The following is a 25,243-nucleotide window of genomic DNA, read 5'->3' on the forward strand; positions in this document are numbered from 1 at the left end:
GGGTGAAACTTCGCCATTCAGCATGTGGGCACCTTTCTCAGATGTCTGAATTTGATCCAGATGAGGCAAGTTTGGGTGGGGTTTTTTTTCCCCAACACAACTGGGCCATGGGCCATTACCCATCTGGCCTGCTTGGCTCACTGCAGCCAGGCAGCAAACGAGTCCTGAAAATCACGCTGGCCCCCTGGCACCTCAAGCTTGCACCATGTCAGAAACGCTGCTGCAGAGCTTGGGAGTCCCATTCCTCTCCCAGTCTGGCTTTTTCTCTGCTAAGAGGAGATAAGGGGCTGGCTAGGCAGGGCCGGCCAGCCTTGTGCCAGGCAGCGGTGCATTAGATCGGCACTGCTCCCACCCCACCCACAGGACTCCCGTGGGAGTTCCTGCCACAGAGGTAGGGAGGAAGCCAAGAAAGAAACATTCCTCCATCTCTCCCCCCCCTCCCGCCCCCCTTTCCCGTCAGGGTTACCACCCTCTCTCCCCACTCCTACGGAGAGGTCTGAAGTCTCACTTGAATCAGCAGTTGTGAATATTATCTGTGCTGTTAATGGTTTGCATCTTTTTGCATCAAAGGGTAAAATCACTTAGGGACACACGCACACTGAAAAGATCATATACAATAATGCATCCAAGCAGAAAGAAAAAGGTTGTAACGCTCATGAATTCCAGATGATGACTTTTTAAATCCCCGAGAAGGCAGTGAAATTGTTTGATTGTTCTTGTTAATTATTGGACTTGTCCCAGTATCAAATATTTGTAGAAGATAAGACTTCCCTGGTGGAGATGAATAATAACTGAACTTGCTCTTCTTTGAACAATTTGGCTCGGGGTGCGTCGTTCTGCGTTTCCCACTCTCAGGCTCAAACCCCGTCTAGCCGGCTTCACCGCTTCATCAACGCACGTGTACAAAACGCTCAATTAGAAATAAAAGACCCCGTAAGTAAACAAGAGAGAGAGAACGAGAGAGAGACATCTTACTTCCAGAACGTGACTTTATTAGCAGCGGAGGCGGGCTTCGCCCCCCACCCCCCCCCCCCCGGCCCCGGGCTGCGGCCGCCGGTCGCGCCGCTTCTTCCCCCCGCGCCGGGGCACCGTGGGCGCGCACAGGGGCGCGTCGCACCCCGCCGGCACGCGGACTTGCTCCCAAACAGCTGTGTTAAGTACAGGCAGAACAAACGGCTGCCGAGAGGAAAACGCAACCCCCACACACCCACACGCACACCCCCACCCACACGCGAAGCCCCGGGAGCGGCCGGCCGGGTCCCCGCGGGCTGGCGGCGGCCGGGCCGCTGGGCCAGCCCGGGCCGCGGCTGCGCTCACCCGAGGAGCGGCGGGGGGGTGCTGGCGGAGAGGAGGTAACCGGGGAGTCCGGGGCAGAGGCGGGCTGCGGAGCCGGGCGCGACGCTCGCTCCTCGCCTGCCTGGGGGAGCGGTGAGACGACGGGGGGCCCCCCCCGGCCCCTCCGCCCCGGGGACGGGTTTCAGGCCGCCGGGCGGAGAGCCGCAGCCCTCCCGGCCCCGCGGCGGCCACCCCGGGCGGGAGGGGAGCCCGCAGCCCGCCCGCCGCTGAGGTAACCCCGCCTCTGCGCGCCCCACTCGCGGCGCGGGCCGTGGGGATGACAGCGGTGATCCTCAAACCCGCCGCGGCTTTTTGAGGAGCGCGGGGCGGCGTCTCGTCGCCGGCGCCTGGGCAGAGCGCGGAGGGGAAGGGCGCGGGGGGACCCCCAAACTTCTGCTTCCCCCTCGGGTTCCTGCGCACGCGTGGGGGCTGCGCCCGGCCGGGGGTCCCGGAAACTAAGAGGGGGAGCTGAGGAGAGGGGCTGCTGAAGGGGCTGCGGCAGGCGTCCCCACGGGCTGCTGTGCCTGTGTGCGATCGCACCGGTGTGACAGGGGCTGTCGGTGCAGGAGGTGGCAGCGGACACGCACACGCCCACGGACACGCAACTCCCGGGTGTTTACTCTTAGCAAAAAGCGGGAGGAGGACTGCTCCTCGGGAAGGGACCCGCTAGCGACGTCCCCGGGACCCGCGACAGCCCCGCTCCGTGAAGAAGTTCCCGGGCGGGGGGGGGGGGGGGGGGCGAAAGGCGAGAAGGGCTCGGTGCCCCCCCGTCGCTGTGAACCGCTCGTTCAACCGGCGGACAGCCGGCCCCCCGCCCCGAGGGACGGTGATAATGATGATGATGGTGGCGGCGGCGGCGGCGATGGCCGTTCGCGAGCTCCGCGGGGGCGGCGGGCGCGTCACTTACCGTTGGCCGCCCCGCCGCCGCGCAGGGCCGCCCCGGTGCGCGGCGGGGCGGGCGGCGGCAACCGGCGGGGAGGAGGTCGGGGCTGGTCTGAGGCAGCCTCGGCGCGCCAAGGGGACTCCCCGCGCAGCCCCCTCCCCGCTGCCGCCACCTCGCCTTCCTCCTCCTCCGCCTCCTCCTCCTCCTGCCTGCCGGGGTGCCGGCGGCGGCCAGGCGCGGCGCGGCGAGCCTCTCCTCCCCCATTGTTCCCGGTCTCCCTCTCCCTCTTTTTTTTTTTTTTTTTGCCTTTTGTTATTTGCACGCGCATTGTGTTGTTTGTCTCTGAAGCCGCCTCATGACCAGCAAAGGGATTTCACCTCGTCCTTGAGAAACAGAGAGAAGGGGGAAGGGGGGGAAGGAGGGGGGAGAGAAGGGAAGAGATCGCCAAACACCCATCTCCCGGTCCCTCCCCGCACCTCTGCCTCTCCCCACCCCGCCAGTGTCTCACTTAGCACCCCGCGCCCGGAGGAGACATTGCAGACAGCGGGTAGGTGCGCGACCGCCGCCGTTTTAACTTTCTTCTTCGCTGCGGCTGCCGGCGGCTGCTCCCCGGCGGGCGCTCAGCGCCCCGCGGGGCTCCCCGGGCGGCGGGGGTGGGCGGGCCCCGGCGAGGGGCAGCGCGGGGGGTGGGCGCCGCTGGCGGAGCGGGGGAGCCGGCGGGGCCGGTTGTCAGCGCGGCCGGCTGCCTCCCGGGCGCTCACACACCTCCCGAAGTTTGGCACAACTTGTCACGCCCCCCCTTCCTCCTCTTCTTCTTCTTCCTCCTCCTCCTCCTCCTCCTCCTCCTCCTCCTGCTGCTGCTGCTGCTGGGGCTGGGGGCGGGCGGGGGCGGGCCGGCCGCGGTGCCCGCGCGTGTGTGGCGGGGGAGCCGCTGCTCCGCGCCCTGCCCGGGCATGGCTCAGCCCTCGGGATCCCGGCGGAGCCGGCGGACAGGAAGCTTTAAATTATTGTAATTGCCTCTCCGTGCGTGCGTGCGTGAGTGCAAAGCGGCGGCCGCCGCCGCGCCGCTGCCGGGGAGGCGCGCAGGGGCGAGCCGGGGCGCTGCGCTGCGGCCGCGGGGCGCGGGGGGCACCGGCGGGCACCGGCACCGGGGGCGGGGGGCAGAGGGACGAGGCTGTTTACATATTTCTGCGAGGCACGTTCCTCGCTTCTGCCGGAGCAGGAGGGTGACTCCGTGAAGGGGGCTGAAGGCTCTCGGTTCACTCGTTTCGGCTCCTGTCCCCTCAAAAAGAAGGCGGGTCAGGGGGAAAAATGACCTCCTGGTCAGGCTGCGGAGCGCGGCCGCGCTCGTCCCCGCCGCCCCCCAGTCGGGCTGGCCCAGGCACTGGTGGTGGGAGCGAGCTCTGCCTTCTCAGAAAAGTTAAGGGACTTTATTCCAGCCCGACTGCGATCCTAGAATAACCGGAGCCGCTTGCCGGGAGGAACGTGATCGGCTTTTCCCTGGGGATGACATGCTGCCTCAGCCTTGTACTTTGGTCAAGGGTAGAACCAATAGCAAGCTGTGGGATTTTGGGTAATAAGTGTGGGAATCTGCAAGAGGAGTAGGTCTAAGAGTGATTTGTTTTCTTACTGCTCATGAATAATGGCCTCTAGCGTTTTTGTTTTTTTTTTTTAAACAGCAGGCCAACGAAATAGGCACGTGGGAGATTTGTAGGCGTTCAACATCGCGATCATCATCAACAACCACAATACAGTAGGGGCGTCCAGGAGGACGGTGTCTGATGAGAACTCTTTGCGAGGCTAGTATCGCACGCTGGTACAGGTAGCTTTTGTTATCGTTGCTACCGCTTAACTCTCGTAAAAGGAAAGCCAGCAATATCCTAAAATTAGAGAGGAAATGTTTTTGGGCTTTTTTAATAGAGTTGCATTTTTCTCCATCTCTGTCAAAGAATGGAATATTAACTGTAGTTCAAATTAAAAAAGGAAGTTTGATTCCAGCTGTGGAACTGTACGATAATGTGTCCTGGCTTTTCTCCTCCCAATTTAAATACAGCTAGCTGTCCGCAGCCTTGCTGAAGTGAACCACTCAGATTAAAAAGCAAATTCTTATACATGAGGAGCTAGTACAAAGTTCTTCATGAAAATATTTTATCACCTGAAGCTTACCTGAGAACAGCTACTTGTATCTGCTGTTATTTTTATATCCTCTTAATCCTTCCCAGCACGGGGGAATACATTATTGCCTCACAAATGAATTCTTCATCCTGCAAAATAACACTATTTACAACTATTAAACTGGGGAGATTTTTTTTATTATTATTATTTTATTTAGCTATAATACCTGGCAAGGTTATAGCCAGCTTTGTTTTACAGGGCTTCTCCAGCGGAAGAGGGAAAGGCTGGTATCAATGTGTTCCATTTTGTGAATGGATAGCATGTCTATTCTGACATGATTTGACACGGGAACCCAGTAAACACATGGCCATTATGCATGGAAATCTCGCAGCAGAGCTTTCTGGTTGAACTTAAACTGTTTTGGTTGAGAGTTACACTATAAGGAGTACAAGACTTGAAAGCTGCAAGTGTCTTATGTAAACAGATGGACATTTGAGACGTATTGACTGTTTCGAGTTAATTCAGTTAACATGTGGGTGCACATGTATTTAATTCAGCCTAGTATAAGTTTTTGTAAGCGATGGAAGCTAATACACGCTTTTTAGAAAGAAAAAGCATGTGAATTTTGTCTATACATGTTGGAGCTCCAGCTGTAGAGGTTCTTAGGGACTGTGATCGTCCTGTTGTCGTGATCTCGTAGTACCAGGTGAGAGTTAACAGTGAGCTTACTGGTTTTCACTTAAGTATGCAGGTAGCTTGCTAATGAATTTTGAAATGGTAAGATACCCTTCTGAGGTCTCTGTGCTGAGAAAGTATAAAAGTGCTTAAACATACATCTTGCTGCACCTTTATCTTACGTACTGCTTGCCAAAACCAGTTAGGTTGAGCAATGTCATTAAACTGTCAGATGTATTGTTTACAATGGGATAGTTCCTTAGTGTTCAGGATGAAGAAACAGCAGTTTTCTGTTATCATAAAAACGTACCGCTGCGTTCCAAGAAGGTTTGTAAGTGGCGTAGCTAACTATCGCTGCATAAAGCATAGGAGGAGATTGAGACTTGGCATCTCTGACAGTGCTGCTGTAATGCAGCGTGTATACAGGAGCTTTGTTTCTGCCTGCAGTTCGTACTTATCCTGATATAAAACACTGTGATGTTGGCATATGGATACACCAAAAAATAGAGCGTTTGTTGAAAAATAAGAATTCCGGCATTTAGGAGAAAGTAAATGAACAGTCCTTCTAAAAATACAACAGTATGCTAAAATATTGCCAAAGCGCTGCTGTGACGCTGTTGTAAGCTGTCATATTTTTTGACCATTATAAATAGATTAGTATTATTATAAGGATTTTTTTCCTATTAGCAAAGAAGTTTTTTTTCCCATTTTCTACGTAAGGATCCTTGCATGTCCCCTGAACGGGCAGAGCCGTGCTTGCACTGAAGGCGGCAGGAGCGTTGCTGGTGAGGAAGTGGGCAACTGGGCTCTACACCCTGGGAGTGGCCCTTATAAAGCCTTCAAGTCTCCCATACTGTAAACTTGTTCTTTTTATAATCTGTTTTGCTTATATTCTCCATTTCTTCAATACATTAGAGATGGTCCAATTCATCACATGATATTCATAGCATATTACTATGTAGTCAAGTTCAGATCCAAATTTGGTTTAGACAGCGTACAAATTGAAGCCTGAAACAAGAATGAGCTCCTCTTCAGTGGCACTGAAGTGTTGGGGGCTTTTGGGAGTTTTCTTCCTTTTTCGTGGCGTGCTCAGCCCCAATTAGGAAAATTTCCTTTCAGATTTGTGACCAAACTGTAGGACTAGGGGAATTTGAAGCCAGATCTGTTTCCCTTTGTGAACTTTAGTAACAGATAAGAACATTCAGGTCAAGACCAAAACATTAGATTCACATCCTACTGCTAGTTATGCTACAGTTACACCTTCTTTGGGCATTGTGTGGAGAGCAGAGGCTACAGGTAAAGTGGATTTCTGATGACTTGTGTACAGTCTGTTAAAACAGCTCGAGTCCACGTGCTGCTTGCTCCACTGATGGACATCCTAGATAAGTGTAAGATGATCATTCTTGCAGTACCTTGCCCATGTCTCCAGAGTCTTCAGGCACGTGGTGAACACACACAGGCACGGGCACATACACAGTACATTCTGTGTATGTAAAGCGCATTATCGGAACAAGTTTTTGTTGCTTACAGAGCACACATCCTTTCTAGTTGCACACATTTCTAGGTGAGGAGACCATATGCTTCATGACAGCTTGAGGAGGGTCTCCTCTAATATTTCCGACAGCTTTATTTTTTGTCTTCTCCAGCCTCTCTCTTTTCCTTTGAGCTGCAAGCGTAGACTGAAACTCAGGTAATACGTAAGAGGATCCTTTAATATTGGCTATTTTCAGAGGCACAAAGGACAATTACTTTCTCTTCCTACTAACCTCCTGCTGGCTTACTAGCTGCTTGGGAGGCTGGTGATTTTAAGAATGCCACTTTACCCAGTGCATCAAATACAGAGCAAATCTTTGCTCACCAAGATCCCAGTTCCTACACCCTGTGGTAACACCAAAAATTGAACTTGAGTGGCCCAGAGCGCCAGCTCCTACTGTGATGACTCATACAACCATCAGCACTTTTTAGAGTTAAATTTGATCCATTGGTCCTGAGCAGTGCTGACAATTGCCAGCTAAAAGACCCTTCAGTGAATTGTCCTTTAACAGAATCCCCCCCCCCCCCCCATTTCCTGTTGTTCTTTTAAATAAAAAGAAATCCTGGTGACAAAGCTAAAGTGTATTCTGTGATTATTGTTTAAAGAAAGAGTATTTACCTATATTTCAAGGAAATGAATTGCCTGAAAATTGCAGGTCAAAGTTATTTTATAAGGATAGTATTCTTCACTACTGCAAAATCTCCTCAAGTAGACAATCTCACACTATTTATACATTTATATACGAGTATTTGATCTTTTCAGTGGTTACAGTTAAAATACATGGGAGAGTCTGTACTGTATTAATTCTGTACTAGTCTAGTAAAGGACACTGAACACTTCGACCCATTGTTTTTGTTCGTGAGCATGTCCTGAGAGAAACTGAACAGGCTCAACTGGCCAGTGCAATTTGATGATATTTTGTACCTTCTGCAAGGAGCATAGTTTTACAGAACACGATCCAAATAAAACCACATCCCGTAGAGGAGTGATTTCCATTGTAGTCTCCTGGACCCTGGCAGGGTGGTCCAGGTTTTCCTTGAAATGAATCTAAAAGGTCTTGGGAAAGCTGATGTCTTGTTCAGCAGGCTTAGATTTGCTACATAGGGTACTTGCCTTTGCTAGTCAAAGCCTAGGGAGATGCTTACGGTATACTGGAGTATTAATAAAATTGTATTTAAGGTCCTGCTCTTGGTGGCAGTGATGTTAATATATTTAATTTAATTTAAAACCGGATTTTCAGCACTGGTTTTTGGCTTAGGCAGGGTAGAAGGCTAGCTAGTGCAGCAAAGAACTGGTGGGATAGGGTGAAGTTGCCTGCTCATAGCTGGGCAATAAGGGCTCCTCCTGCTCTAAGAAGTTGCTTTGCCCACCTTTTTGAGGAGAGGGGACAAAATTCAGTTAAGCTTGCTCTGCTCAGAAGCATTGAGCTGGCTCTGAAACAGACGTAAATACGGTTTGCGGTATCTTCAGTTTCTATAGGGGGTAAGCGAATACAACAGGTTTAAATTCGACTGAGTGCCATGCTGTGTTTTGTTGCAGTCAGTCTAAAGACATCTTTAATTAAACTGGTTCAATTTTTAAACTAGGATTATGGAGTCTACCTTTTACACTGCTATAAAATTCTTGTGTATGAGTAAGCTTTCAGTGTAATGAAAAGGGCTGGGGGACATAGTTGTAATCCTCAGCTAACCTATTAAATATTTACTTAATAAGGATCTAAAAGTTAATTTTACAGTCCATTTTAAAAAAAGAAATCAAAATACTTGTATGGCTAAGTCAGTGCCTTTGGTCAGCGAATGGAAGAGTTGCTTTTCTTATCTGGGAACACCATTTTAGCATCACAACCGACCTTCTAGTGGGAGATTAGACCTAATGGACCAGGTTTATACTGAGAAAAATTCAGAAACCATTAGAGAAGAGAAGAAAATTAGAAAATGAATGGTTTTCAAGTGATTTCAGAGCAGACTGAATTAAAGGCAGATACCGACTTCTGTATTAAAGAATTCTTTACAAACACAGAGAAAATACCTATTCTGTAACAGTGATTCCTCCACCAAATCACACTGTGGTGGCATCTCTCCTTCTCCACTGACTCTGGAAGGAGCCTGGGGACATTGAGGTTCCCAGGCAAAGGCAGCCGTTGTGGCTCTTGGTGTGCAGTCCTTACGTGTGCATCCAGTAACATACAACTGTGTTTTCACTGAAATGAGATTGCTCCTTATGCCGTGGTATTAAAGATCATGCTTCTCATGCTAGAATATGGGCAAATGCATAAATAATAACAAGAAATGCAATATATGTGTCAATTACCCTTCCGTTTAATAATAAATTGAATGCCTCTGCTACGAAGGGTATGCAAAATACATAAGAAGCGTATGCAGTCACAGAAAAGTGAATGTGTTAATGCAATATTCTGCTTTACGAATTCAAATCTGGAAGAAGAGTGTGTTTAGTAGGAGATACTGTGCTCTTTGCTGTGCTTCAGATTGATTTTATATTTGTAATTGTACACAGGCGGCCGCCAGAAGCAGGACAGTCTGATTTTGAGAAAACGAAATGATTTGTTCCGATTCCTGGGAATGCGAGTTTGTTCAGCGACACCATGGTGCATTAAGTGCATTGTGGTTGAGATTAACAAATGCAGGACAATTAATTAGTTCAGGTTTGCAAGTCATGCATAGATTACTGGGTCAGTATGTGCACATGTAGGGTGAGCTTTTTAGTTTGCGCTGAAACTTGTTGCTGAGATCAGTTTCGTGCCTCCTGCCGATAGTCAGAAAAGACAGAGCTGGAGCAGAAATACTGAAATACTTGTCACTTCTGTAAAACAGTTTCCATTTGAAACCTGAAATTATATATAATGAGGCATTCCTATAAACAGGGTTGCCGTAGGTGAGTAGCGGTTTGCATGGGATGATGAAAGTTTTGCGACTGTAGAGGAATAATATTAATTCTCATGAGAGATTGCAAATAAGTAAATGCTGATGAATATGTACAAATATGTATGTGTGAATTTAGTGCTTCTGAAAGGCAATTGACAGTTCTGGAAACTAAAGGCCTCTCTGTGCCAGGCTGGTGCTGTAGAGGAAAGCAGCACCATAAAAATGTGTGCGGTGTGTCCCTGGTGTGACCTGGGGTGTGTTCTGCGGGCAGCCCCTCCCGGGGTGAGGAGGGGAGTCAGGTCTGCAGGCATTTGGGGCCCGCTCAGTAAAACACTTGTGGACGTGATTCTGTAAGCATGCATGTAGTAGGTTACGAACACATTTAAAATGCACACTTGGGAACTTTACGTGGATGCTTACCTCCTCCCCCAGTCGCAAAATGCCATTAGACCAGTATCTCGCTTTATATAAGATGTTATCTTTGAATGATAGCAATATGGTGTTTTTATGAGGAGTAATGGGAGGGGAAGGAAGTAAGACAGTCTTGCACCTTGTACTATGTGTCCCGCTGTTCTTTTAATAACTAATGCATTGTGTTGGTACAGAAAGTGGTTCCTAGTGAGAAGTAGCAAGCTGAAATGGAGTAGAAAATGGAGAAACCAAGAGATTCTAATCTATCTTGGAGGTAAAGGTGTGAGTACAGCGGCATGAATAGCAGCAGCAGTTCTGTACCCAAGCACCTCTGCAATGCACACAAACATAGCATAAAGGAAGTAGCAGTAAGAGGCTACGTGGAAGAAAAATGCTGTTGCACAAGAGTGTAAAGTTTTAAGAATGCAAGATTTTTCTTCTTGCTTTGCTTAGTTTTAAATTCTGTGGTTTTATGTATGAGAAAAAGGGAAATACTTACTTGTATAACTATACAGCTTTATATAATTATTTTTATCTCAACACGTTAAGTTTTGCTCCTTCTAAGCCTAAAGTGCTTAGAAATGTTTGTGTCTTCATTGTCCAGTTGTAATTAACTCAGAATATGGCATGTAAGTTGTAGAGGTGTGGTTTATGGCCTTGATTAAGAACAATATTTGAGTATAGGCTTAACTTCAGGAATGTAGCTTAGTTCATTTAAATTCAGCAAAACATGAGTGTTTGCGTAAGTGCAGTGTTCAGTTAGAAAAGTGAGATTTCAGTGCAGCCAAGGTCCCATTTTTGAAGGTAGCGCAGACAGTGCCCTGTTGACCTTCAGGGTGTTTTAGGTGCCTAAGTCACTCTAATGAAGGGAAAAAAGAAGAAAGTTGATTTCCTAAGTTACTTGCTTTGTTAAACATTACTTGTCTGTTCTGAAAGCCTGCAGGGACTGTGACAAGGGAGTGTGAGAGGTGTCTTCCAGGAGCTCCAGAGGCAGCAGGATTTGCATGGATTCCAGTTTTAAGGCATGATATCGAGGGCATTTTAAATGGTTAAGAGTAGCAGAGATTGGCTTCTCTAAGTCCTTGTACAGTTTTGTTTTCTTTCATAGCACCAGGGATGTTGGTCAGGTTGGACCTCAGGTGGTCATCTGGTGAGGCCACCTGCATGGGGCAGGACCAGTGCTAGCAGCAGATCAGGTCAGCTGTGGTTTTGTCTAGTTGAGGCTTGAAAACCTTCGTGGATGGAGGTGCGAAAACCTATCTGTGCAGCTTTTGGTTTGTTTTAGTGCGTTGTCTTTCTCTGATTGTATTTCAGTTTGTGTTATGTTGCTGTTAAGTACGTCTGTGTTCATTTTATGATACTTTCTTGTCTTTTTTTCCTGGGTTGATACTAGGTCAATAATGTGAATGTATCTAGGATCTTTGTTTATAGTTTACATCCAAAGGCTAGCTTTAACCTAGTGAAGCTGACCCTTCTTGGCGTCCTCTGTCGATACAGAGAGAGAGGCTCCTGTAGAAAGTATTGCAGAGCAAGAACTTCCGTATCACCATTGACTGTAATAGGGACGACTCATCTCACTAGATCAAAGTTGCCCATGTGAGAGTGGAGCTTAAGACATGGGAGGTAAGCGTTATGGTTTTGTACCCGCTACCGTCAGGGCAGACTTTGCTATTTGTTTTAGTCTGTTGATGCTAAAACCCTGAGGTGGTCAGCCTTCGGAAGCTATAGCCACTTGACCGTGCATCTACATGGGATTTCCAAAATTGTGGAAAGAAGTTCAGCAGCCAGTGTTCACTGGTGTTTGATGGGCTTGGGAACACAGCTGTTTCCAAGTCCAGCTGTTTCAAAAAAAAAAACCAAAAAACTTTCAAAAAACCTGAGAGAAACATTGAGAGTTTTGCTATTAGTTTCCTTCATTTAGTGGGACAAGATTTTACCCTCTTTTTGCTGTTGAGAAAGTGTGGAGTCTTTTCAGTGTCTTAATAGGTTTTGGTTCAGCCCCATGTACAGTTTCCTGTGTAGAGCTTTTGTTTGTTACAGCTCCAGCTTTGGAGAGCAATGAGTGGGGTGTTTCTGTGGAGCTGTGGACTTCTTTTTATTGACTCAAACACACAGTTTAAAGAAAACGGGGATGGTGGGGGGGGCAAATGAAAGTATATTGTTATTTATAAAGTATCACCTGCAAAGCATTTTTAAATAATCCCCTGTATAACCATGTATGGTTTTTTTCACTTGAAAGACACTATCTCCTTCTTCTAAACATTTGCACAGCAAAGTAATGCATTATTGCATTTTCATAAATAATTGAAAAGCAACTTAAAAGAAAGTAGGCCAACAGCAAAAAAAAAAAAGAAAGTGTTGGTTTCAAATTTGAGAGAAGAAAAATATGTTTCCTTCTTGATAGCAAGTCAGTTAAATGTTACTAAATCCCATTCTCCCACCCCGAAATGACCAAAGACAAATCTGACACTTGGCAGTTTCATTTAAAAGAGAGGAAAATGGGGAAAAAGGTTTTGGAATGCTGAGTCTGGTTTGTTTTGTTTCTTCTTTTTTTCAAATTTTTTTCCTCTTGGTGAGAAAGGCAATTGTGACCCCTTATCAGTTTGCAAGTAACTGAGGAGCAAATCTCTGGAGTTGTGCGTGTTGGCTTTCCAGCGCCGTTCTCCGTGCTGGGCTGTAATAATGCAAGCTATTTTAGAACTGTGCATACGTTAGTGTTCTGGCGCGGCATGATACAATAATGTGTGAAAAAGCATAAGATCACACCTTGGTGAAACTTGCAGATTTCCTGCATAATCCGACAGTGAGCTCTTGTCAGGTTTTGACTATGTAAAGTGAGAATAAAGTTTCCAGAAGCAAAGCGCAAGCCTTGGATGCATTTTGAATGGCTGTGCACGGATTTTGGCCCTGACATGGTTACAAATGTGCCTGACTTTAAGCACTTTAGTCCCACCGTAGCCAGCGGGCCTTCTTCAGTGCTTAAAAATTGGCACATGCTTTAAGCCCTTCCCGAATTGGAGCTTTATTTTTGCTAGTGGTGAGAAGGATCAAAAAGCCAGTGTAAATAATTTCTTAAAAAACAATCAGGAACATGAACAGTCTTCATATACAGTGCGATGTATCTGACGACAGAACCAGGTGTCATCGGTGGGAACTGTGGTCTCTTCACTGGGATGCTGGCATGTCGGTCCTGAGCTGGTGTGGCTGAGAGAGGATGGGCAGGCTGGAAGGAAAAACATATTCGGGTACAAATGCTCTCAATGCAAGACGAGGACCAGGGCCTTTATTCCAGCAGGGGTTTTGCGTGGGCTCTGGCCATCAATTTCTGCTGTACCAGAAGTTACAGGGATGTTGCAGGAATTGCTGGGTGAGGTGGTTGTGCTGGGCAGGAGGCCTGACTGGCAAGTCCTAACGGTCCTTTCTGGCCTGGAGATCAAAAGATCAGTGATTGCCGGTATTAATGTGTTGCTACGTGGTGTTCTAACATCAGAGCTGCTCAAAGAGTGGACCCCATTCAGGTGAGCCCCAGCGGGTGGAAGCTTCATGCAACTGATCTGTCCTCCAGAGGAAAAAATGTCAGCGTGTGCATTCTTGCCCGCCTTCCTCCCAGATTTACTCCGTCTCCTTTTATTTTTTTATAACTAGTGCGGCTGTATTTTAAGTCACTGCCTACCATTTCCAAAATGTGTGATACATTTGTTAAGGATTTGGAATTTGGGATACTTTGATATAACTTTGTGTAGGTTTTATAGAAACACCTGACATGTATGTTTAGTTCCTAAACACCTTCTGTGCTTGATTTATCCTCACAGGTTGTCAAGGTATTCAGATGACCTGAAACTGAGGAAGTGAGAGGGAGTTCAGCTGGCAAAAGTCTGACATCAAGTCTGACTGCGGCTCAAATTTGTTTTGCAGAATTGAGCCCAGGCTGCGTAGGCAGTGAAGAAAGCCGCCTTCACCTTCACCATTGTATCCAAAAAGCTCTGAGCAGCATAATTTTTTGCAGGTGATGAATAACCTAGTTAGCTCACATTGTTTCAATCCAGTGACAGTTCTCCTCTGAGAAGGCATGGTGGTAATTCATCATAGCACACTCATGTTCAGGCTCAATGGTGGAGATGCTCTGGTGGTTCTTTGGTAGGTTTTCTCAGCCAGAGAAACCACGCTGTCAGCCATCTACTATGGACCACCATGCACTAGTTACTTCTTTATGTTAGGCACTACTGTTTAACACAGCTCAGCAGGTTGGCTTCTAGTGAAGCAGGCTCACAACTTTTAACCTAGCTGGATATTTCCAAGGTCCTGTGGCAGTTGTGATCACCGGAGACATGCAGATCTTGAGGTTAAACGTGTGGAGGATGCTCATAAAGCGATGTCATTTTCTGTTGTCACAGAATTTTCTTTCGCTTTGGTTGTCCTGACCAGTGTCTCTTAGGGTGTAAGGCCAGGCCTGTCTGTCCAGGGAGGTTTCTTGTATAGGTTGAAGGAGGGCTTTCTGGGCAGAAGAGAGAGTCACTTTGTTGACACAGAACAGTGTGCATCATTGTTTGTGTTATTACTGTTTTACATTTTTTGTAATTGTAAGAACAGCATATTGATGACTGCGTGTTAAAACTCTGTCTTTTAGTGGCTTGTTTTCTTTCTGAAAAAGGAAGAAAGCTACATTCTTTCTAAGAAAAACCCAGAATTATACTGAAACAAGTACTAGTGCTGTGTTCATACATGATCAAATTCAGGAAGATTAGGGCACTGTGTATAAATTGCCTTCGTGTTCGTTGGGTTAGCAGCTGTCAAATAAGTGATTATAGACGTTGGCAAAGATTTTCTTTCCATAATCGCTGTGAAACAGGGATGGAAATGTAACAGATGCCATTTAATATGGACCAGCACCTACGTTCTGTTTCTGGGTCTGGCTCTTTATTGCCTCATGGCCAAAGTTTCTTAGCATCTTTTTTGCTTTAATTCCTCACTACTTATAAATGGAGATGATAGTACTCTCTCACTTTACAGGAGATTTCTGAGGCTGTTAAATCGTTTGAGATCCTTTGATGAAAGATATGAAATATATGCAATAGCATTAATGATAAGATGAAATAGAATGATTCTGTTGAGATTGAGGAAAATTATTGCTCCTAGATGAGCTTTGCTTTGCTGGGCAGTGTTAACCTTCTGCAGGAAATAATTTGGTCCGAGACTGTGTTGGGGTTTCATTTCCTGGGATTTTTTAATTTGTTATCTGACAAGGCTTTTTGATACCAGGCACTACACTTGAAGTCCTGTTGAAGAGCAAATGAAGCGTTGTGATGCTATTTTTTGCAGCCTTGGAGTCTATGGTGACTCATTTAGTGTTCGTAATGCCTGTGACAGATTAAAAAAAATCAAATCAGTTACTCCCAGTGAGACGGATACACTCAGCCAGACCCTGTTTGAGAATTATTTGCTGCACTGTTAAGACCAAAGTACACATCTTCCCCCTCCCCCCCCCGAAAGAATCCAGCTTATCATGAAATGTTTATCAGAGCCATATAAACATTTCTCGACTGCTGAATTTTGAAGGGAAATTCTTTCGGTCTAACATATGTATTGCAAGCAAAACTCTTCACAGATTTAAAAAAATATATAATTAGCTTGGTTACAGCCCTAATTATTACCAAGCATGCCAGCATCTGGCAAGGGTACGGCGATCTGGGAATTCACTGCTTGAAGCCATGGAACAAAGTGTTCTGATCCGACCCCAGGCAGCGAGTCCAGGACTTGAACTGGAATCTTCAGGAGCAGAGAAGTCTTAAGTGTCTGGAAAATTGGCCTGTTGAGTCACCACACAGGCACTAAAACAAAACTAATTTTAAGCAGGTCAGAGTTCAGTGATTCCCTCTGGAATCTAATTTTTTTCCCCTTAAAAAAAAAAAAAAGTCTCATGTTTTAAGTGAAAAGGGTCAAAGTTGATGCACTGCTACAATTTTTGAATGCTTTCCCTTAAGAACAGCCACCCAGGCTAGGATTAGCATGAAGGGCTGCTAGGCTGGCACTTCAGTGTCTGGGTTAAAAATATTTTAAAGCAGTAAATGCAGTCAGAACGGAGAGAGAGATCCCTGGGAGCCTTCCTATTCAAAAATGTGCGAGCTCAGGGCAGCAACTGCAATGTAATTTAGGGCAGTATATGCTTCATAGCTTTGGAGAATATTGCCTCTTGTTAATGTTACGTTGGAGGGCAGTGGGATAGTAGTAATTTTAGAAAGGTGGTATTCCTGTTTGTTTTACATTGGAAACTTTGGAATAAATAAAAAGAAGCATCAATTGAGGAAGAAATGTAACTGCCGAAAACCAGCAATGAATCCACCTCTGAGCAGACTATAGAAACGGCAGGGGAAAGTGGGTATAGAAACATTTTCCTGGGAATGCAGCTGCAAAAGGAACTTAGCAGACAAAGGCAAAATCAGGTACGTACTCTAAAAGGCATGTGGGCAAACTTTTGTCTGAGAGCCCGGTGAGGAGCCTGCTCACATTAAATTACAAAATGTTTGGGGGGATCAAATGACAAAAAGCTTGTATTGCTTTTCCATTGCTGAAGAAGTGGGCTGTCTATAAGCAGGGATGATTCAAATAGCTGTTTAAAAAAAAAAGGCTTGCAAGAGCGAGGGAGATTTTTCATTCCCATTCCTTTATTAAGATGATTTCCTTCTTTTTCCCTTTGGATCTTGCAGAGTTCGCTTTACATTTGCAAGTGAAAAGGATGGGGTCTAGGCTACGTAGGGAATCTGAACTCTGTGTCAGGCATTGTGGGCTTGGTGATCTCTGTTTATCTCTTAGGAAATAGTCATGCTTGCACAACAGGACAAATGCAATGCGCAGATGTCAGAACAGCTGAAACAAAGAGGGCTGTCTAGGAAAAGCCATGCCAAACCTAATGGCTGGAGTGGAGAAGTAGCAGCTAGGACTTCTGCCTTCTTTTCTTCCCCGTGCCTCTGCATGGCTGTAGGCAAATCTCCAGGCCAAATGGAAAGCTCCTTATTCTTGGTAGTGAGTTGTAGCTCATGGGAACTGTACTGTTGATAGGAGGACGTTTGTGGAAATGGTTGCCCACATACGTGTGCAAAGGTTTGTGCTCTGGTCATCGGTGCAATAGACCGGTCTGTGAAATAATACCTATTCCACGGGACTTCCCCTTTGATGTGTAGTGATTGCTAAGTATGTGGCTTCTTGGGTGAAGGAGCTACAAAGCTTAAAATTTATTAGGAGAACCTCAAGTCTGCCTTGCTAGTACACGAAGTTATTGGGATGCTTCTCCTTTGTATTCCCGCAGGTATACAATGCACGGGGATTTGAATGGGAGGATGTGTGAGGCTCTGAGATCCAATTTGTCTTCCATTTTTCTCAGGCTTAACAAGTAGCGACCTTAGTTTACTAAAGTACTTACTTAAATTTAGGGAAAACTTACTGAAGTGCAGTTGCTTTTGCATTTAAGATCACGGTTTATAGCCCTTTGAAGTCTGCGTGTATGAAGGAAGAAGAAGTGCTTAGGATAAGCTGAACTTGAATTAAATCGTGTAGGCAGATAACAGATTGAATTTGCGGTACGGCTCGTTTTGCTAAGGAAGTAAGTCAAGCAATGAGTAATGCTGGGCCAACTTGTATCACAACAGGAGGTGGTGTAGCTTTAGTGCAAGGTAGTGTGGTTCACTGAATCTGAGTTATGGACCAGTTCTAACTTCAGGGATGATGGTGGTTCTGAAGAAAAAAAGTTCATTTATGATTTGTATAACTTGATGATAAACAATTGTAAAGCTGGGATAAATCACACAGATTTCCAGCCCTGATACTTTCATTTGCAGTGATTTGAAACTTGAAAACTACAAATTGTTTAAAGGTTTGGATTTTTTTTTTCCTTTTTGAACAATATATTTCTTTTCACTAATATGTGAGCCAGTGGAAACTTTGCAATAAGGAGGAATTTTAGGGAGCTAAGAGGCAGAATGTGTTTTGGGTAGTTCCCAAATATAGTACTGATTTTTTTGTTTGATCTCTGCATTAGTAATTCCACGGTTGTCCTTGTATCCAGCCCCTTTTAAATCTTCTCTTAGCGCAAGAGGGTTGTGGCATGTGCATGCTGTGCTGATCCTTTTTGTTTAACTGCTGATGCTTTTGCACTCAAACTAGCTATCAGAATACGATGGGTCAACAGGATCGTTCTCTTTATCATGAAGCACACCTGAAATATCTGCTTAGGTAGCGCCTGTGATTTCTCGGCAAATATTCAACCCAGTGGGGAGCTGCAGGACTCACCTCCATCTCCCAAGGGTTAACAGTAACCTATAATAATAATCTTGTGGCACAAAAATGCTTCTTTTTATGCATTACCTATTTCCAGAGGCCTAATTTAGGTTTTGTATCAAAATGGGTATCACAAGCGCTTGAGCTTCCTGCTGAGAAGGAAAGTGCTATCGAGAGACTTCGTTCTCTGTTATTCTCATGGTGTCCGGGAGGGGTGAGGAGGCAAGGAAACAATTGCTGATATCTGTAGCAGTAAGTATAAATAGTAGCAGGATGGATTGCAAAGGTAAAATAGTTTGACAGTGTTGTTCCTGTGAAAGCCTGGCCTTTGCTCTTGGTTAGAATATATATATATGTGTGTGTGTAAATATATGTGTTTTCATATATGGGGCAATTTTGCGTATCAACAAGAAAAAGAGAGTTTTATTTTGTAACTGCACAAAAATTTCACCTGTCATTAAAAGAAAAGAATATTGTCATGGGGTAAAATGAGATTGTGTATTCATGCTTAAATACACAGACAGCTACGCTCAAAGATCGGCCTGCGTGTGTCCCTGCTCTCTCTGTGTACGTTTCATGCTAGGTTCTGCTGCAGATCCAGTTGAACTGTTTTCATCAGTTAGGTTCCTCAAGGATCTGTTTGTTGAATGTTTTCACATACAAAAAAAATCATGTTTGGATTTGTTGTTGTTGTTGTTGTAAGAAGTGGAAACAAGGAAAACAAAAGCTGGATTTTAAAAAAGAAAATTTTTTTGACGTCAGAAATGCTTACTGAACACCAGATAGTTTCTTCGTCTGTGGTATTGATTTTCCATTGGAAGCACATGTGGGAGGAGAAGGAAGATTTTAACAAAACCTAAAAAATACTTGTGTTTCTGAATTTCCTGGCGGTTGCTATTTTTTCCTGCTCTTTTGTACAAAACTTGGTTATATTGAATTTGTCCCAAACCTGTCCTCCTCCTTCTGCCTGTGCAGATGCCCTCAGGGATGGAGGAGCTCTTGCCTCGCAGCCTGCCTCCTGCCCAGCCCGCAGGCGCATGCCCCCTTCTCCTCTCCCCGACCCCTGCTTTGGGCGGGAGGGCAGTTCCTGTTGAGGAAGCCGTTGTCTTTGCTCGGTCTCTGGAAATAACGGGTTCCCCGTTGCTCTAGTCTGGCAGGTTCAGGTGCCGAAATGTGGATGGGGTGAAAAGTGCTCAGCTGGTCTGCCAGCTCCCATGAGTCTAGGCACAATGTTTTACACGTGAGGTCTAACTGGGCACAGCGGTGGGGTCTGGTGGGGAGAGGACAAGAGTCCTGCCCAGTCCCTGATGCAGGTCTGCCTCAGCGTGCTGGCCAGCAGTAGGCCATCCATGTTGGATGTATGGTGAGTGTGCTTCGGGGGTGCGTGTGTGCGTACTGGCTTACGTGCTGTGGGAATAGACAGGGCAGAGCCGGATTAGGTCTGGTGGGATTTATTCAGTTGGTTTCAGCCCTGCACATGTAGGGTTGTATTGGCTTTGGCCTGCAGTTGCCTGGCTGAGCATAAAAGTGGTCCTTAAGCAGACTGGCATTTGCCATCCCAACTGTAGTGGATGAGTGCATGGCGGAGAGCATGGAGAGCAAAAACTGCAGCCCTGCTCTGCTGCTGAAGTGCTCTGGCGTGCTGGGTAAGTCTCTTGACCTTTTGTTCCTCAGTTTTCTTGTGTTTAAGGACGTACAGACTTACCATCACACATGGGTGTTGCAAGAATTAATTAATTACTATTTATACAGTTTTGAAGACTTATAACCCTAAATAAACAAGAACCTAATCAGTTATTTTTCTTCATATTTATAATATAGGAAAAATCTACTAATTTATTTCCAAGCGCATGACACACAAAAACTATCTTCACACTTCTCAGTGGAGCTGGGGCTCAATGCCAACACTTTTTTTCCTAGTGAATATGGTATACTTGTACACTCAGATAGAATGGTACAACCTTACAGTTTCACTCAGGAGGTGGAAATTTTTTTCTTGCTGCATTTTTGTACTTAGAAGCTGTAAATACCAGGCGCTTCTCTTTGGTCAGATTCTTTGTCCTCATGTCTGCACCCATTGCCAATGTCCTTTAGCATGTGAACTTATTCCTTTGGAGTAGCTCTGACTAACTGGTAAACTATACGTGGTTTTTTCCCCATATGTTCTGTAGTCTTCTTATACATTAATTATTGCACTTAAAGAATCTGAGAATTAGGGAAGGAGGTTGGAAACAAAATATAATAGGGATGCTTGTCACCTCTTGTCCTTGTTCCTCTGTGTGTGGAGAAACCCCTTAGTATATTGCTTTGGGAAGGAGGAGTAACTCGTGTCCCACACCTGATGCAACCCTACAGAAATGCCATACAGTGCCCTGGTTTAACATGGAACATCTAGGCACAATAGGGTGAAGGAAGTCGGATTTCGTGACTGTCTCTGCATTTGCCGTCATAAGGGAGTTAAATCAGAGCTAAGGGTTTTTTCTTTTGTGTTTTAATTTCCTTTGTTTTAAGAAAGTATTTTTTTAAATGAAGTGGGGGAGGAAAGTAATATGCCACTGACATGCTTTGGGATCTGAGGCTCCTGTGGACCCCATAGGATGTCAATGGACTCATTAAGATTTAGCCAAGTTTTATGCATTATTCATAATATACATTCACAGCATGCACCCTAAAGACTGTCTCCTGTGAATGCTTAGTCAGAATCATTTGCATTCTGTATTATGGATCCATAATATAGAATACATTTAGATACATTTTGTGTATTATCCTTTACACATATTTCCAGCCTTTACTGTTCTGGCATATGCAGCAAATGTGTTTAAACAGTAGCATGCAGTTGTGTTTTGTCGCTCCATAAAAACTAATGCATAAAAAGGACCCTGATGAAAATTAATTATTGCATAAGAGCAATGGACAGGCTTTTTCCTCTTTCTAGTTTCAGTGACATTTTAAATTTACTTTTCTAACATGTTTAAGAAGTGTTTTAAATTCTGGGCTGATATTTTGTAAATTTTTTGTTTCAAATACACACAAAAATCATTTTTGATGTGGAAGGCTGGCAGGTGATGAGACATCAAATTGAAGCTGAGATGCTTAATAATCATAAGTCATTTGCTGTGAGTTTACTCTATTCCTACGAACATTATTTCTGCTGTACATGACAGGATGAAAGAGTCAACAAAACACCACATCAGAAAATTAATTCTCTTCCTGTCATCTGAAGTGCTGAAGCTCCTCTGTTTTCTCTTTTCTTCAGTTGCCATTACATCGTGGTGATTGGTCTGATCTCAGCTTTGCCACTGATCCAGCGGGTGGCCCAGACGTGTTCCTTAGCATACCTCTGCCTCAGTTTCCCCATCTATGACACAGAAATAGAAGAAATGGTGCTCCTTGAAATCCTCTATAGTAGCTGTCTACTTAGATTTACGTCTTCAGCACCCCGTCACTGCTGATAGAGAGCGTTCCTGTGGGAAATACTGCTCTTGCGAGAAAACAGGATTTCTTCTGGGGCCAAATTGCGGTAAAGTCAAGGAGGTATAAGAATTATCTTCCTTGTGCAGAATCTGTTAAGGGATAATTTTTATGAAGTGTCTTCCAATTTGGGGACCATAAAAATATTTCTAGTTGCCAGTCCCTGTGCATGAAAACACCAGGCAGGCAAAATCCAGGATCTTGTGGCATCTTCTGCAGATCCATCTCCTTTGGGGAGCAGCCCCCATATATCTTCAGGAAGATGTAGGGAATGTCAGCCTTTCATCCCTTTCCTTGTTCAGGGAAGTGCTACAAGGTTGTACAGGTTACAGAAAAGCTGTTAGTATGGTGATGTCCTTGTCTCAGGAGCCTGGCTCACGGTGGGCAACAGTGGTTCCTTGGGCTTGAATATACACAATATACACGAAGGATATCAAGTGACTTACTATATCAAGTTGTTCTGCAAATGTTGTAATACTTGATGAAAAGCCAATACTTATCAAAATACTTAAAAAAAAGTCTTGATAGTATGTAAGATTGAAATGTTTTTTCCATCATAGGCTTAACACAGGAGAATGTTTTAGCAAAGTACAGTTGGGAGGCAAATAGTTGGTATAAAATGAGTTCAAAATCCTAAGGATTATTTATATTTACTTTTTTCTGCTAGTTCTTCAAGTTTACCTTTACGCAGTTTTCATACATACATGCCCTGAAGATACAGTAGAGAGTTAGGAAGAATTTTGCCGTGGCCTAAGTGTAAACATGCTATCCTTTGGTCTAAAACTGACGGTCGAGCTCTCAGTAGAGTAACATCTAAAATATAAACATTTTATTACCTTTCTTTTCAAAAGAGATGAGCAGTTTTTCATGAGAATTTTTCACAAGTGAATTGAGAATTGTAAATTTGTTTATAAATACATGTATTTTGCAGCATGCCATAGCTGTTACTTGTTCCTTTTCCTTACATAGCAATTGACAGTTCATGATTTTTAAGTCTGATGCATAGAAGCAAAATACTTCTTTTTTCTTTTATATAAGATGTAGTGCAGTGGAGTCCTCATCTATGTGTAGTGTAGTAATAGTCTATGTGGAGTGCAGTAATGTAAGAGTAATCACTGTAGAAGGAGTATTGGCTTTGAGAGCAAACGTTACTGGATGTGTCACATGGTGGCTCTGTCTCCAGTGGAACAAAGCTATCTTTCTGTCTTAGTTGCTTGTGTTACTGTTGCATACATGGGACAGGGGACAGGCTGAGATCCAGGCTTCCCCTCAGCTTTGTGCTGAAGTTTTTTCTTATAATCTATCTTGAATCTTGAACTTTCCTTCCTTGTTCTCTCCTATTCCCTCTCCTCCCCAGCTCTTGCTGCAGCCCTGGCACTTCCCTGCTGCACCCTTTCCTCCTTGCTGTACCCTGAAAGCTCCAGCATAAAACCCAAACTAATGTATGCATCAAAGATCATTAGCTTGGTCTCTGCCGCATGCTTACGGCACTTACATTGTTGGTCCACCTCACTAGTTGGACATCAGCATCTGAGACCAGTAGGAACATATTTTTTCCCATTGCAAATTAACGAAACAGGAACATAAACAAAGCTCAAAAAAAGGAGATGTCAAAATACCCCTTTCAGATTCATGAATATGCTATATATAAACCTAACTTCTGAGATTTTCTTTTATTCTCATGAATACCATTTACATCTGTGCAAATGCAAATTCATTTCCACTTTTGATACTGCTTCTGGAAAGTGAGTAAAATGTGCCCTTTAGTCCATCCCAGTTCAGGCCCCAGCGCTGCGTGTACGACACCTGGATCTCCAGAGCATTCAGTAGTTCTGCTCCGTCTGTTTTTCTTTTCAGCAATCTAAATTCATATTGTAAAATGTGCCGTAGTGCAATAAACATGGTTTTTGTTAGTATTATTAGGCTTATGATGTGGAAAATAAAGAACTTTCTTCCTACAGTTTAGCAAAATTTCTAGGAAATTCCTAGCAGTTTTATTTAATATTTGCAATAGGTAGCTTTATCTTTCTAAATTATTTTAAACAGTCTTTCTTCAATGAACAGCTGTTTAAATAGGAACTAAGGTACATAGAAAATGAGCATTGTACATTAGCTGGACTCACAAGGGATGGTAACAGAAGGAGAGTTTTCTTTTCCTGTATTAATCTCTGTACCTCCATGGTAGTATCTGGCCTAACCAGAGTACCTCTATACCAGGTTTCAATTCAAGACTCCTCAGGTACTGTGTTACTATTATTAATAATTACACTATAGAAGCAGTGGTTTGAATGGATAGATTTTAAAGGGGTTTCACTGGGTTGCTTACTGTATTGTTATTCCATTTTACAGATGGTAAGGTTGTGGGTTTTTACTTCTGACTCAGTTCGTCAGAGGAAAGCCAGACTTTCCAGTTAGCTGATACTGTTGTATGCTTCGTTCTCTTGGCGTTCTGTCCTGTGTCCAAAATCATTTGCATAGTATTTCTGTCCATCCATAGTGTTAAAAAGTCTACTGTCAGAACCCTCATGCATCATGGGGTTTTAAAAGTAATAGATTCTGATTTCCTTTTTATTAGCCTTGGTTCTCAGCCTTTATAGTTCAGGGTCTTTAACTTTACAACAGTAAAATTCAGCGCTCTAAAAAAAGAAGCTGAGATTTTCATATGATCACAGGCATTGAGGCTTTAAGGAAAGCACCAGGTATTCCAAGACAATAGGAAAAGTTCATGGGTATTTGCAACCCTGGAACTTCCTGGAATACACGATTAAAAGGGGCCACAAAGACTCTCAGGTTGTGTGTTCCTCCCACACAGAAGATCTTTCACCTTGTGGTGCTTCATGGGGTGCATAATATCCAAAGAAAAAAGGTGAGACACTGCCTCTTATATCCTTGTTCTCCATATAGTAGAGTTGGGAGCGGAGGAATACTGAGAATGATGAACTGCATTTAGTGAAGATAACACCATTAGATTGTTCCTTCTGCTTAGGTAAAATGATCGGAGGAATAATTTTCCCCAAAACTTAATTGAAAGAGAGGTGCAAATTTGCACAAATTTCTGTACTGCGCGTTGCTCAGCCGCTTTGACTGACTCAGAAGACTTGTGCCTTTGAAAGGCGTATTCCTCATCAGTGCTCTAAATCTGGCCCCTTCCACTGATCTTTGCTTCGTTGCTTGTATCATTAGGAGGGCAGGGAGCAGAGACCCTTCTCTCCTACTTCCCTGTTTCCTTCCTTACAAGAGCCGCAGAAATCAGCCGTGCTCAGCCAGCAGGACTCTTCACCTCCCGGCGTGGACAAGGCATCGTCTATATTCTGGGTTTTGTTACCTAACTAAAATACTCGGGTCTCTGATATGACTATTCAGAAAGAGTTTTCTCTGCTGTTTTTCTGTAACGTGTTCTGTGCGCATACAAATTTCTCCTAGGAATAACACCAAAATTCCCCCCACCCCTTTTCTGGTGATTGCTAGTAAAGCTTGAAGTCATGTTGCGGCTTGCTGTCCTTGCCAGGCTGTTCCTTCACCTCTGTTGTGTCTCATCCTCAGCCCAATTAGCAAGATGTACAGTAGCCTGCCTGTTATTTGTTCCTGAGTTTAAAAACCCAAACTTGCTTTTTACCGTTTTCTCACTTTTGCCAGTTTTGCAACAGTGGCACTGCTCTGATCTTA

At 44.8% G+C, this 25,243-nt stretch overlaps 1 protein-coding gene across 5 annotated transcripts in view; it reads left to right on the forward strand.

Moving 5' to 3' along the window:
• Positions 1 to 1,531: 1,531 nt before the first annotated feature.
• SOX5 (SRY-box transcription factor 5) overlaps positions 1,532 to 25,243 on the forward strand; it is a 660,386-nt gene continuing 636,674 nt past the window's right edge. The window contains exon 1 of one of the 5 annotated variants that reach the window (XM_076342769.1): positions 1,532 to 1,567. The gene's annotated coding sequence lies outside the window, so the exon portion shown is untranslated. Of the gene's footprint in view, positions 1,568 to 2,677; positions 2,770 to 3,160; positions 3,228 to 15,954; positions 16,276 to 25,243 lie in introns of those variants that run through there. The other 4 variants (XM_076342759.1, XM_076342734.1, XM_076342744.1 and 1 more) reach the window with 4 other exon arrangements.

This window comes from Aptenodytes patagonicus, chromosome 1 (assembly GCF_965638725.1).
Source record: "Aptenodytes patagonicus chromosome 1, bAptPat1.pri.cur, whole genome shotgun sequence".
NCBI classification, from domain to species: domain Eukaryota; kingdom Metazoa; phylum Chordata; class Aves; order Sphenisciformes; family Spheniscidae; genus Aptenodytes; species Aptenodytes patagonicus.